The sequence below is a fragment of the Mobula hypostoma genome, chromosome 2 (assembly GCF_963921235.1).
Source record: "Mobula hypostoma chromosome 2, sMobHyp1.1, whole genome shotgun sequence".
Taxonomy (NCBI): domain Eukaryota; kingdom Metazoa; phylum Chordata; class Chondrichthyes; order Myliobatiformes; family Myliobatidae; genus Mobula; species Mobula hypostoma.
In genome coordinates, this window is record NC_086098.1 from 248,538,911 (window position 1) to 248,551,252 (window position 12,342).

General features: G+C 44.5%; 1 protein-coding gene across 9 annotated transcripts in view; it reads right to left on the bottom strand.

Moving 5' to 3' along the window:
* The window catches only part of gatad2b (GATA zinc finger domain containing 2B), a 140,099-nt gene that overhangs the window by 53,085 nt on the left and 74,672 nt on the right, over nt 1-12,342 (bottom strand). For 2 of the 9 annotated variants that reach the window (XM_063041966.1, XM_063041964.1), the window contains exon 3: nt 1,535-1,635. The exons of the other annotated variants lie outside the window; for them this stretch is intronic. The gene's annotated coding sequence lies outside the window, so the exon portion shown is untranslated. The remainder of the gene's footprint in view (nt 1-1,534; nt 1,636-12,342) is intronic. 9 annotated transcript variants of the gene reach the window in all.

Below are 12,342 nucleotides of genomic sequence, written 5' to 3' on the forward strand. Positions count from 1 at the left end.
TTTTCGAACGTTCGCTTTACGAAACCTCACTGTTACGAAAGACCTACATTAGTACCCTGTTTTCGCTAACAGAAGGTGTTTTCACTGTTACGAAAAAATCAGCGCGTGCCCCGAGCAGCCGCTCTCCCCTGGATTCGGAACGGCATTGCTTAAACACATGCCTGTGAGCAGCCATTTGCAAGATGAGTTCTACGGTATTAGAAAAGCCTGAAAGAGTTCGTAAGGGTGTTACACAGCGTAAAAATAGACATAATTAAGCGTTTTGATTGTGGTAAACGAAGTAAGGACAATGTGAGTTTGGCTTGTGGAAGCTGACGAAGATGATGTTGAAGAGGTTTTGGCAACCCATGACCAAGAACTGATAGATGAAGAGCTGATGCAATTGGAAGAGGAAAGGATAACAATCGAAACCGAATGCAGTAGCGAAATGAACGTGAAGCAACTGCGTGAGATTTTCGCTGCAATGATAAAGTACGACTTTAATTTTGAAAGGGTATGTAGGTTTAGGGGATATTTGCAAGATGGTTTGAGTCCATACAAAGAACTGTATGATAGAAAAATGCGTGAGGCTCAGCAGTCAAGCAAGCCTTCCAGATCAGCCACAGCAGACGACGAACCTCGACCTTCGACATCGAGGCGGGCAGTCATAGAAGATGAGCTGCCTGCTCTAATGGAAACAGACGACGAGATGACACCCCAGTGTCCCACCACCCCAACACCTGGGCCACGAACAGATACCGATTCGTGGAGAATACAGCGGTAGCCGGGAAGCACACAGCACATCTTTAAGAAAAAAGCCGAAACAAACATGCTAATTAATTAGGTGCCGCCCGACACGTAAATGTCAGCCCAGATCAATGGTAATTGCTTCTTCGCTTTACGACATTTCGGCTTACGGACCGTTTCATAGGAACGCTCTACCTTCAGATGGCGGGGGAAATCTGTAATAACATTTACTTTGAACTTTGGATCATGTACGTGCAAGACAATTTATGCAATTCTCCGTCTATAAAATTAGCTCCACTTGAGGACTCTCTGTCCCTGATGCTTCCTTCTTCCCTATAAGCAGTTGTTGAAGTCCCAATCCTGACTCTGACTATGCATTCTAGAATGAGAAGCAGGTGGAAATTCAATGTCCCACACTCACACCAAAAGTACAAAAGAGCATTAGACACTTAACTGCAAAAAAACTGCTTCAAGCAAATGAAAAACAGAGTATACTATAGAAGTTAGAATGTTGTGTGTGGTTGTACAACAGATTGGTGAGACGCCATCTGGGAGTACAGGTATGCGTCACTTAACGTCCACGATACGTTCTGTGAAATCGGACGTTGTGCGAACACCATATTATGTACTTAGCAAACCTATATGGAGTACTGTAGTGTACCTGTATTGACTAAATAGTCAAGAACTTACACTAAAACTGTATACTGTACACTATAATACATACATATATACACTATAATTTTTTATTTCATTTTAACTTTTTAAATTTTTTTTCACTTTTTAAACTTTTATGTAAACACTTTCTTACCCTATATCACACACAATTTATCAAGGATGATCAGGATCGTCCACATCACTGTTCTCAACTTCCTCACGGTGTTCCACTGGAAGAGTTTCAGGTCCAAAAACCTGCATTTGGAAGCCCTGATGCACTTTACGGTAATATTTTTGAAAGAAAATTAAACAGAGAGATAACGCTACTACACTCAAGAGAAGCGCGATACACGAGATTGGTTACATCCTCTACGTCACATTCTCCGATCGGAAATTCGGACGTATATGCGATTGGACGTTGTCCGAGTGGACGTTAAGTGGAGCACACCTGTACTGTGTTCAGTTCTGGTCACCTGCTATAGGAAACATGCCATTAAGCTAGAAAGAGCCCAGAAGATATTTATGAGGATGTTACTGAGGACTGAGTTATGGAGACTAGGACTTTTTCCTTGGAGTGTAGTAGAATGAGGGGTGATCTTATAGAGGTGTATAAATTCCTGAGGGGTGCAGATAGGGTGAATGCATCCTGTCTTTTTTCCAGCAGAATCAAACATAGGTTTAAGGTGAGAGGGGAAAGATTTAATTGCCATCTAAGGAGCGACGTTTTTTTTACACTGATAAGTACATGGTATGAGCTGCCAGAGGAGGTAGTTGAGGAAGGTACAGTAATGACTTTTAAAAGACCTTTGAATCATGGATTGCAAAGGTTAAGAGTGATACACGCCAAACACAGGCAAAGGGCTTAGACTGGAATCTTGGTCAACATAGACCAGTTGGGCCAACAGCATGTTAATATGCTGAATGACTCTTAAATGTAAAACTGATCAGAGACAATCGCTTTCAGAAGAGAACACCTAGAACCCTGTGCAGGGCTCTGACTGCTTTTGGCTACGGAAACAGCAAGAAGAATGATTTACAAGAACTAAGAGATTTGTAACAACGAGGAGAGGATGCAAAGGACTCAGACTCTTCCTCTTGAACAGAAAAGACTCGCTAGGAAAAGATGGAGAGAACAGATTTCTGCTTGTGGGACAATTAAAAACTAAATCAACATGAAATGAGCTGCCATAGAAAGCAATTGAGGCAGGTACAATGACAATATTTAAAATACATTTAGACAGGGTTTAGCGGGATACAGGCTAAATACAAGCAGATGGGCACCTGATCAGCGTAGACCTGCTATACCACTCTATGACTCTACGAAATGCAAAATGCTATGGCATGTCATTAAAAAAAGACAAAGTGTGACAACGTAGTCAGGCAGCACCTGTAAAGGGAAAGGCAGAATTAATGACCACAAAACATAGGAGCAGAAGTAGGTCAATCAGCTCATTAAAGTCTGCTCTGCCATTCTGTCATGGCTCATGCAGAGCATCAACATTGGTGGAGATGCTTGGGCTGAATGCGGGCTGTTTCTGTGCTGTACGCTCTGTTTAACAGTTCACAATAAAACACTCCAACTTCAGTGCAACAGCGACTGTACTATTGCACAGTTGAATATAATTACATCACAGTAGTGTTTAATTATAAGGAGTGGCGCTGCATCATTTTAATTAAACACAGCTTTTACAGTCTGTGCACAGACATTGGCGAGCTACTAGGTCGGGAATGAAGCTACAGGACTGGGACTGGGACGACCATCTATTTCATTTCATGATTGCATCTCGAACTGGGAGTTTCTGAGAACCCCTTGGCCAGACTGCATCCAGAAGGCCTGTAAGCTGGCAGCAACCATACAACAATTACAGCACAGAAACCAGCCATCTCAGCCCTTCCAGTCCGTGCCGAACTTGAACTGCTGATTTGTACTTGTGCGTCAACTCGTCGCCGTAGGTTCAGCATCGCCGCGAACCCTAAGCAGAGCCTACGCGGATCCCTACGCCGTAGTCTGATGCGCACCTCTCCCAAAATGTAACTACGCATCACAGCAACGCAGACCACAACAACTGTGATTGATCCGCCTGGTATTTATCCATCCTGGTGAATGGATAAATCTCGTAACCCTCCACAAATGTCTCTGGCTGGGGAAGTTGAAGTGTATAGCACACAGATTAAAGGGAAGACACCAGAGGCAGTAGATGCTGGAATCTGGAACAAAATACAGACTGCCAGAGAACTCAGCGGTCAGGCAGAGCAAAACAGAGGGTTACTATCAGGCTGACACACAAGAGGCTGAAGCAGCTGGAGGAACTCAGTGGATTGAACTGCATCTTTAGGGGAAAGGGACAGTTGAGGTGTTGCGTCAAAATCTTTCATTACTAGTCCAGTTCAAGAATTTCAACCTGAAACGTAAACTATCAAAAGATGCAAACTATTACTGGTATTGCTGCAGGTACTGTTTTAAAGAGTGCAACTGTTACAGTCAGTGTGCTGCACTGGTGCCTTTTTCCATGCACTCTCTCAGCTGGGAATTAAAGATTACAGAACCAACCAGTACCCTGTGACACGTATGTTCTACAGAGCAAGAATATATTACAACCTAATGGCATAGCAGGAATTGTAGAAATTTTACGAAAAAACTAGAAAATAATATTGTCAATTGGCAACTTGCTAAACATAGTCATGTTGTTCAGTTTTACCAACCACTGAGAGTCCACTGGCCCCCACCCATGTCAGCACAGTGCATAAGTCCTATGAGAGCTGATTGCCTCAAATCAATAAACTGCACCTCCTAAGAGTGATAATAAACCTGATTCTGATTCAGTTTGCATTTGATCTCAGGAGGGTACCCCGGGTAGCAGGATGCTCAATAAGTTCAGGGAGCTTTCTGCTGTCCTGAAACTCCGGTAGTGATACCGAGCAAACTTCTGTTGCCCTAGGCTGTCAACACTCCAGCTCCTGATAGGAGTTCATTCTAGGGTTCTTAAGAGTGGCTGGTGAGTTAGTTGATGCATCGGTTTTAAATTTTCCAAAATCCCCTGGTTTTGCAGAAAATTCCATTACGCTGGAAAATTGGAAAGAGGGAAAGAGAAAGCATAAACCAAGTGTAGAATGGTACAGCACAGGAACAGGCCCTTTGGTCCACGATGCTGTGCTGAACTATTTAATCTAGTAACACCTAATTCCTTTTGCCTCCTCAGGTCTCCCTCAAAGACTTGGATGACTCAGGCCCAGGAATGGCTGCCGAATGTGCCAGGCTTTAGGTGTTTCAAAAAGGACAGGGAGGGACACAAAAGAGGTGAAACAGTGGCACTGCTGATCAGGGATAGCATCATGGCTGCAGAAAAGGAGGAAATCATGGAGGGATCTTCTACTGAGTTATTGTGGGTGGAAGTCAGAAACATGAAGGGGGCAATAACTCTACTGAATGCTTTTTTTTTTATAGACCCCCAGTGGAACAGAGACATCGAGGAACAGATAGGGAGCCAGATTCTGGAATAGTGCAATAATAATAGGGTTGTTGTGATGGCTGATTTTAACTTTCCTAATATTGACTGGCATCTCCTTACAGCAAGGGGTTTAGATGGGGTGGAATTTGTTAGGTGTGTTCAGGAAGGTTTCCTGATGCAATATGTAGATAAACCAACCAGAGGAGAGGGTGTACTTGATCTGGTATTGGGAAATGAACCTGGTCAGGTGTCAGATCTCTCAGTGAGAGAGCATTTTGAACGTACTGATCACAACTCTATCTCCTTTACCAGAGTGCTGGAGAGGAATAGGAGGAGAAAATTTGGGAAAACATTTAATTGGGGTAAGGAGAAATATGGTGCTATTAGGCAGGAACTTGGGAACATAAATTAGGAGCAGATATTCTCAGATTGGGAGCATATTTCTGCCGGAAATGTACAGCAGAAATGTGGCAAATGTTGAGGGAACATTTGCATGGAGTTTTGCATAGGGGCAGGGAAAGGATAGTAGGGTAAAAGAACCCTGGTGCACAAAGGATGTGGAAAATCTCGTTAAGAAAAGATTACAAAAGGTTCGAGAAACTAGGTAACGTTAGAGCTCCAGAAAATTACAAGGGTGCCAGGAAGGAGCTCAAGAATGAAATTAGGAGAGCTAGAAGGGGCTATGGCGAGCAGGATTAAGGAAAATCCCAAGGCGTTCTACAAGAATGTGAAGAGCTAGAGGATGACCCATGTGAGAATAGGACCAATCAGGTGCAATAGTGGAAGCGTACGCATGGAGCCAGAGGAAATAGCGGAGGTACTTAATGAATATTTTGCTTCAGTGAAAAGGACTTTGGCAATTGTGGGATTGACTTAAAGCAGACTGGAACACATGAATGTATAGACATACATGCTTGAGTGTATAGACATTAAGAAAGAGGATGTGCTAGAGCTTTTGAAAAATATTAAGTTAGATAAGTCGCCGGGACCAGACAAGATATACACCAGACTACTGTGGGAAGCAAGGGAAGAGATTGCTGAGCCTCTGGTAATAATCTTTGCATCATCAATAGGGATAGGAGAAGTACCAGATGACTGGAAGGTTGCGAACATTGTTCCCTCATTCAAGGAAGGGAGCAGAGATAACCCAGGAAATTGTAGACCAGTGAGTCTTACTACAGTGGTGGGCAAGTTGTTGGAGGAGATCCTGAGAGGCAGGATTTATGAGCATTTGGAGAGACATAATCGGATTAGGGATAGTCAGCATGGCTTTGTCAAGGACAGGTCATGCTTTACGAACCTGATTGAATTCTTTGAGGATGTAGCAAAACACACTGATGAAGGTAGAGCAGAGGATGTACTGCACATGGATTTCATTTGAAAAAGTTTCCTATATGAGGTTCATTCAGAAAATAATGAGACATGGGATCCAAGGGGACCTTGCTTTGTGGATCCAGAATTGGCTTGATCACAGAAGGCAAAGGGTAGCTGTGGATGGTTCATATTTTGCATGGAGGACAGTGACCAGTGGTGTTCCACAGGTATCTGTTCTGGGACCCCTACTCTTTGTGATTTTTATAAATGACCTGGATGAGGAAGTAGAAGGTGGGTTAGTAAGTTGGGGGTGTTGTAAATCTTCTTCCCCTTTAGTTATGCCCTCTAGCTTCAAAAATCTTTGCGATAAGGAAAAGTTTCCCAGTGCGAATGCCCAGTCTTTTCTCCGGCTTGTGCAATCAATAACTAGAGCTCACAGGTTTAATAGGAACCAAGTGGGCTACTTTTTCACTCAGTATCTGGAGTAAGCTGCCAGAAGAAGTGGTTGAGACAGATACATTGAAGACATTTAAAAGACAAGGATAGGAACCTTGGATTAGAGGGATATGGACCCAATGTAGGCAAATGGGACTTGATTAGATAAGAATCTTGGTCAGCATAGAGGAGTTGGGCTGAAGGGTCTCCTTTTATGCTGTATGACTCTACTCTATCAGTGCCCCTTATAATGTTGTGCACCTCCATCAGGTCCCCCTCAGATCCTTCCGTACCAAAGAAAATAAACCCAGCCTTCCCAGCTATTTGTTGGAACTGAAACAAGAACATAGTCAAGGAACGCAAACACGAGGAATTCTGCAGATGCTGGAAATTCAAGCAACACACATCAAAGTTGCTGGTGAAAGCAGCAGGTCAGGCAGCATCTGTAGGAAGAGGTACAGTTGACGTTTCAGGCTGAGATCCTTCGTCAGGACTAACTGAAAGAAGAGTTAGTAAGAAATTTGAAAGTGGGAGGGGGAGGGGGAGATCCAAAATGATAGGAGAAGACAGGAGGGGGAGGGATGGAGCCAAGAGCTGGACAGGTGATTGGCAAAAGGGATATGAGAGGATCATGGGACAGGAGGCCCAGGGAGAAGGAAAAGGGGGAGCGGGGGAAAAACCCAGAGGATGGTCAGAGGGACAGAGGGAGAAAAAGGAGAGTGAGAGAAAGAATGTGTGTATATAAATAAATAACGATGGGGTACGAGGGGGAGGTGGGGCATTAGCGGAAGTTAGAGAAGTCAATGTTCATGCCATCAGGTTGGAGGCTACCCAGACGGAATATAAGGTGTTGTTCCTCCAACCTGAGTGTGGCTTCATCTTTACAGTAGAGGAGGCCGTGGATAGACATATCAGAATGGGAATGGGATGTGGAATTAATATGTGTGGCCAGTGGGAGATCCTGCTTTCTCTGGCGGACAGAGCGTAGGTGTTCAGTAAAACGATCTCCCAGTCTGCATTGGGTCTCGCCAATTTATAGAAGGCCACATCGGGAGCACCAGACGCAGTATATCACCCCAGCCGACTCACAGGTGAAGTGTCGCCTCACCTGGAAGGACTGTCTGGGGCCCTGAATGGTGGTAAGGGAGGAAGTGTAAGGGCATGTGTAGCACTTGTTCTGCTTACAAGGATAAGTGCCAGGAGGGAGATCAGTGGGGAGGGATGGGGGGGACGAATGGACAAGGGAGTCGCGTAGGGAGTGATCCCTGCGGAAAGCAGAGGGGGGGGAGGGAAAGATGTGCTTAGTGGTGGGATCCCGTTGGAGGTGGCGGAAGTTACGGAGAATAATATGTTGGACCCGGAGGCTGGCGGGGTGGTGGGTGAGGACCGGGGAACCCTATTCCTAGTGGGGTGGTGGGAGGATGGAGTGACAGCAGATGTACGTGAAATGGGGAGATGCGTTTGAGAGCAGAGTTGATGGTGGAGGAACGGAAGCCCCTGTCTTTAAAAAAGGAGGACATCTCCCTCGTCCTGGAATGAAAAGCCTCATCCTGAGAGCAGGTGCGGCGAAGACGGAGGAATTGCGAGAAGGGGATGGCATGTTCAAGGAACTTTTGTTAAACTGTCCATGAATAGTCGAACTGATTGATTGATTGATTGATACAGCACAGAGTAAGCCCTTCCGGCCCTTCAAGCTACACTGCTCTAGCAACCCCACAACACTGATTTTACCCCAGCATAATCATGGGGCAACTTACAATAATGCATTTCATGGAGCGGACGTACAGAAGAGCGTTGAAATTGAACTCTGAACTCAGAATGTCCTGAGCAGTAACAGTGTCATGCTAACTGCTACACTACTGTGGCACCCGGGAAAATAGAGAAGAAGGAATGAGAAGTTGTGTTCTATTGGATTTCCAGAAGGCTTTCAAAAAGTCCTCCCCAGGCAACTAGTTAACAAGGTGAGAGTACATGAAATCACGGGTAACAAACTGAGAATGGTTATAGGATAGAGTTGTAATAAACCAATTCCAATTGTGCAGAATATGCAAAATACTGAAAGCATGGGTTTAAAGGCAGCTCCTATCCCACTGTTACAAGACTATTAACCAGTTTCCCTATACAACATGATGGACTCTATCTCACAATTTACCTCATTATGGCTTTGTACCATATCGTCTGACTGTACTGAACTTTGTCTGTAACTGTTACACTTCATTCCGCATTGTTATTGTTTCTCCTTGTACTTACTCAATGTACTAATGTGACAAAATGATTTGCATAGATGGCAAACAAAACAAAGTTTTTCACCGTATCTGGGTACATGCGACAACAATAAACCAATTTACCAATTCTTGGGCTGGCAGGCTGTGACTGTTGAGGACGTAGTGGAAGCAGATATGACAGCAATGTTTAAGAGGCACTTAAACAGGCAGAAGAACAGGAATGAAGGGCTACAGACCCTATGCAGTCAGATGGGATTAGGCTGGCATTTAATACAAAGGGCAAAACAAAAATCAATCTGAGAGTCACATTGCAAGGATATTTAAAATGGTTCAAGCTCCCCCCAGTCAATGCTGCAGTAATGAGGAGATATTCCTTGCTTTAAAATATTTGTACACTGTACTTAGCACCTGCCTTTCACTTAGAAGCAAGACCAGTGGTTCTGAGGTTTGGAGGGCTGTTCCCGTACTGCGTTGTACGTAGGGATCAGTGCTTGGGTCCCAGCTATTTACAATTATTTGACTGAGTGCCCCAAATGCTCCAAGTTTGCTGATGATACTAAATTATGCGGGACGCTGAATGCAGAGAATGTAAAGAAGGCTTCAAGGGACATACACGTATTGACTGAGTGGGTGAGAGCACAGCGATGAAGTCTAACATGGAAAAATGTGATCAGCATCTTGCTGCATAAAATGGAAAAGTGGGATGTTTGTTAAACGGCAAAAAATTAGCAGTAGCATGGAGATTAGTGCAATTGCTTTATAGTGTCAGTGATCACCCATTGGGGTGTGATTCCAGTCGCAGTCTGTAAGGAGTTTGTACATTCTCCCCTTGACCATGTGGGTTTCCTCTTGGTGCTCTACTTTCCTTCCACATTCCAAAGATGTATATTAGGATTCTTGAGTGCGGCCATGCTATATTGACACTAGAAGCATGCAACACTTGCTGCTGCACCCAACACAATTCCTCACTGATTTGAATTGATGCAAAACGACATATTTCAAAGTATGTCTCGATGTACATGGGACAAATAAAGCTAATCTTTAAAACCTCTTTAGAAATTTAGTAGTGTTGGTGTTCCAAAGGATGCGGGTGTGATTGTCCACAAATTACTGAAGGTCAACATACAGGTGCCACATATGTTAACCTCCATATTCAGAGGGTTTGAATGCAGGGACCAGGGACCACAGCCTGAGAATGCATGGCAGCCCATTTGGAACCTAAAGGAGATATGTCTTCACCCAGAACGTGGTGAACCTTTGAAGTTTTCTTCACAGAGCTAGGAGGCTCACTTGTAGTGTCCATTCAGAAAAGAGATCCACCGATTTCTAGACACTAAGGCAATCAGGGGTTATAATGATAGTGCTGGAAACGTATGCTAATGTGAGAGTTCAGCCATGAACTTATGAAACCAATAGCCTGTCCTGGCCAAACCACAAAAAGATACCATGGCTAAGAAAACTCACCAATACCTCTACCTCCTCAGGACATGTCCCTGTTGACCCTTACCAATTTTTATCAATATACCACAGAAAACACTCTATCTGGATGCACCACGGCTTGGCATAACAACTGCTCTGTCTGAGACTGCAAGAAACTAGAGGGTTGTGGACATAGCTCAACACATCACAGAAACAAGTCCCCCCCATCCACCACCCTCCTCCCGCCGACAGAATCTGTCTATACTTCTCGCTGCCTCAGTAAAGCAGCCAGCATAATCAAAAACCCCAGCCACCTTCTTCCATTGGGTAGAAGAGACCCTTACCGATTGCTTCCTTACTGAGAGCTTCCATCCAGCTATTATAAGACTATTGAATGGTTTTCTGGTGTGATAAGATGGACTCTTGACCTCATTACTTTATCATTTACCTGCACTGCACCTTCTCTGTAGCTGTTACACTTTATTCTGCATTGTTAATCTTCTGTCTCACTGCACTGTGTAATGACTTGATCTGTGTTAAAAGTGTGCAAGCTAAGCTTTTCACTGTATCTTGGTACGTGTCAATAATAAACAAATGCCAGTTCCGAAGGCTGGAACGGGAATGAAGGGCCCAGTGTCTAAACCCCTCCTATTTCATGTGGAAAAGTGAGAACTGGCAAACAGTGGCTGAGATTCAGTACTGGAATTTGGAAGTGGGATATCACATAGCAGACGGCATCATCACCTTCTGATCTAGTTACTCACTGGAGTCTCAGTGAAATGCTATGGGGGGGATATGATGGGCTGAAAGGCCTGTTTCTATGCTACACCCATATCTTCCAAGTTCAATAGTCTTTATGCTGAACTGGAACCACACCAGTCTTACTGCCCCTCCCAACAAATGTAGTAATGATAAAAGGAGACAGCTGATCAAATTCAGTGTCCAGTGAACTCCTTCAAAAGCCAAGTCTCCCCAACACACTCACATCCCTGATACAACTTCACTCACACATCTAAATTATATTGTCACACAGAAACAGCATAGAAACTGGCCCTTTAGCCCAAATTGTTCATGCTGTATAAGCCAATGGTCTGTGCTTAGTCCATATCTTCCAAGTTCAAGCTTACAGAACACTGAACATTACAGTACAGACCCTTTGGCCCACAATGTAGTGCTGACCTTTTAATCTACTCCAAGACTAATCTAACTTTTTCCTCCAGCATAGCCTTCCATTTTTCTATTATCCATGTGCCGATGAAGAGTTTCTTAAATGTCCCTAATGTATCTGTCTCTAACACCACCCCTGGAAGCATGTTCCACGCAGCCACCACTCTTTGTGTAAAGACCCAGAACATCCCCCTATATTTTCTTCCAATCACCTTAAAATTATGGCCCCATGTATTAGGCATTTCTGCACTGGGAAAATGTCTTTGGATGTCTACTCTATCTATGCCCCTTGTCATCTTGTACACCTCTATCAAGTCACCTTTCATCCTCCTTCACTCCAAAGAGAACAGCCCTAGCTCACTCAACCTATCCTTGACATAACCCAACAACAGGAATTCTGCAGATGCTGGAAATTCAAGCAACACACATCAAAGTTGCTGGTAAACGCAGCAGGCCAGGCAGCATCTATTGGAAGAGTTTCAGTCGACGTTTCAGGCCGAGACCCTTCTCAGGACTAACTGAAGGAAGAGTTAGTAAGAGATTTAAAAGTGAGAGGGGGAGGGGGAGATCCAAAATGATGGGAGAAGACAGGAGGGGGAGGGATGGAGCCAAGAGTTGAACAGGTGATTGGCAAAGGGGATATGAGAGGATCATGGGACAGGGGGTCCAGGGAGAAAGACGGGGGGGGGGGGGCGGAACAGAGGATGGACAAGGGGTATAGTCAGAGGGACAGAGGGAGAAAAAGGAGAGAGAGAGAGAAAGAATGTGTGTCTATAAATAAATAATGGATGGGGTACTAGGGGGAGGTGGGGCACTAGCGGAAGTACTTCCCTCTGTCCCTCTGACTATACCCCTTGCCCATCCTCTGTTTCCCCCCGCCCCCCCCATCTTTCTCCCCGGATCTCCTGTCCCATGATCCTCTCATATCCCTTTTGCCAATCACCTGTCCAGCT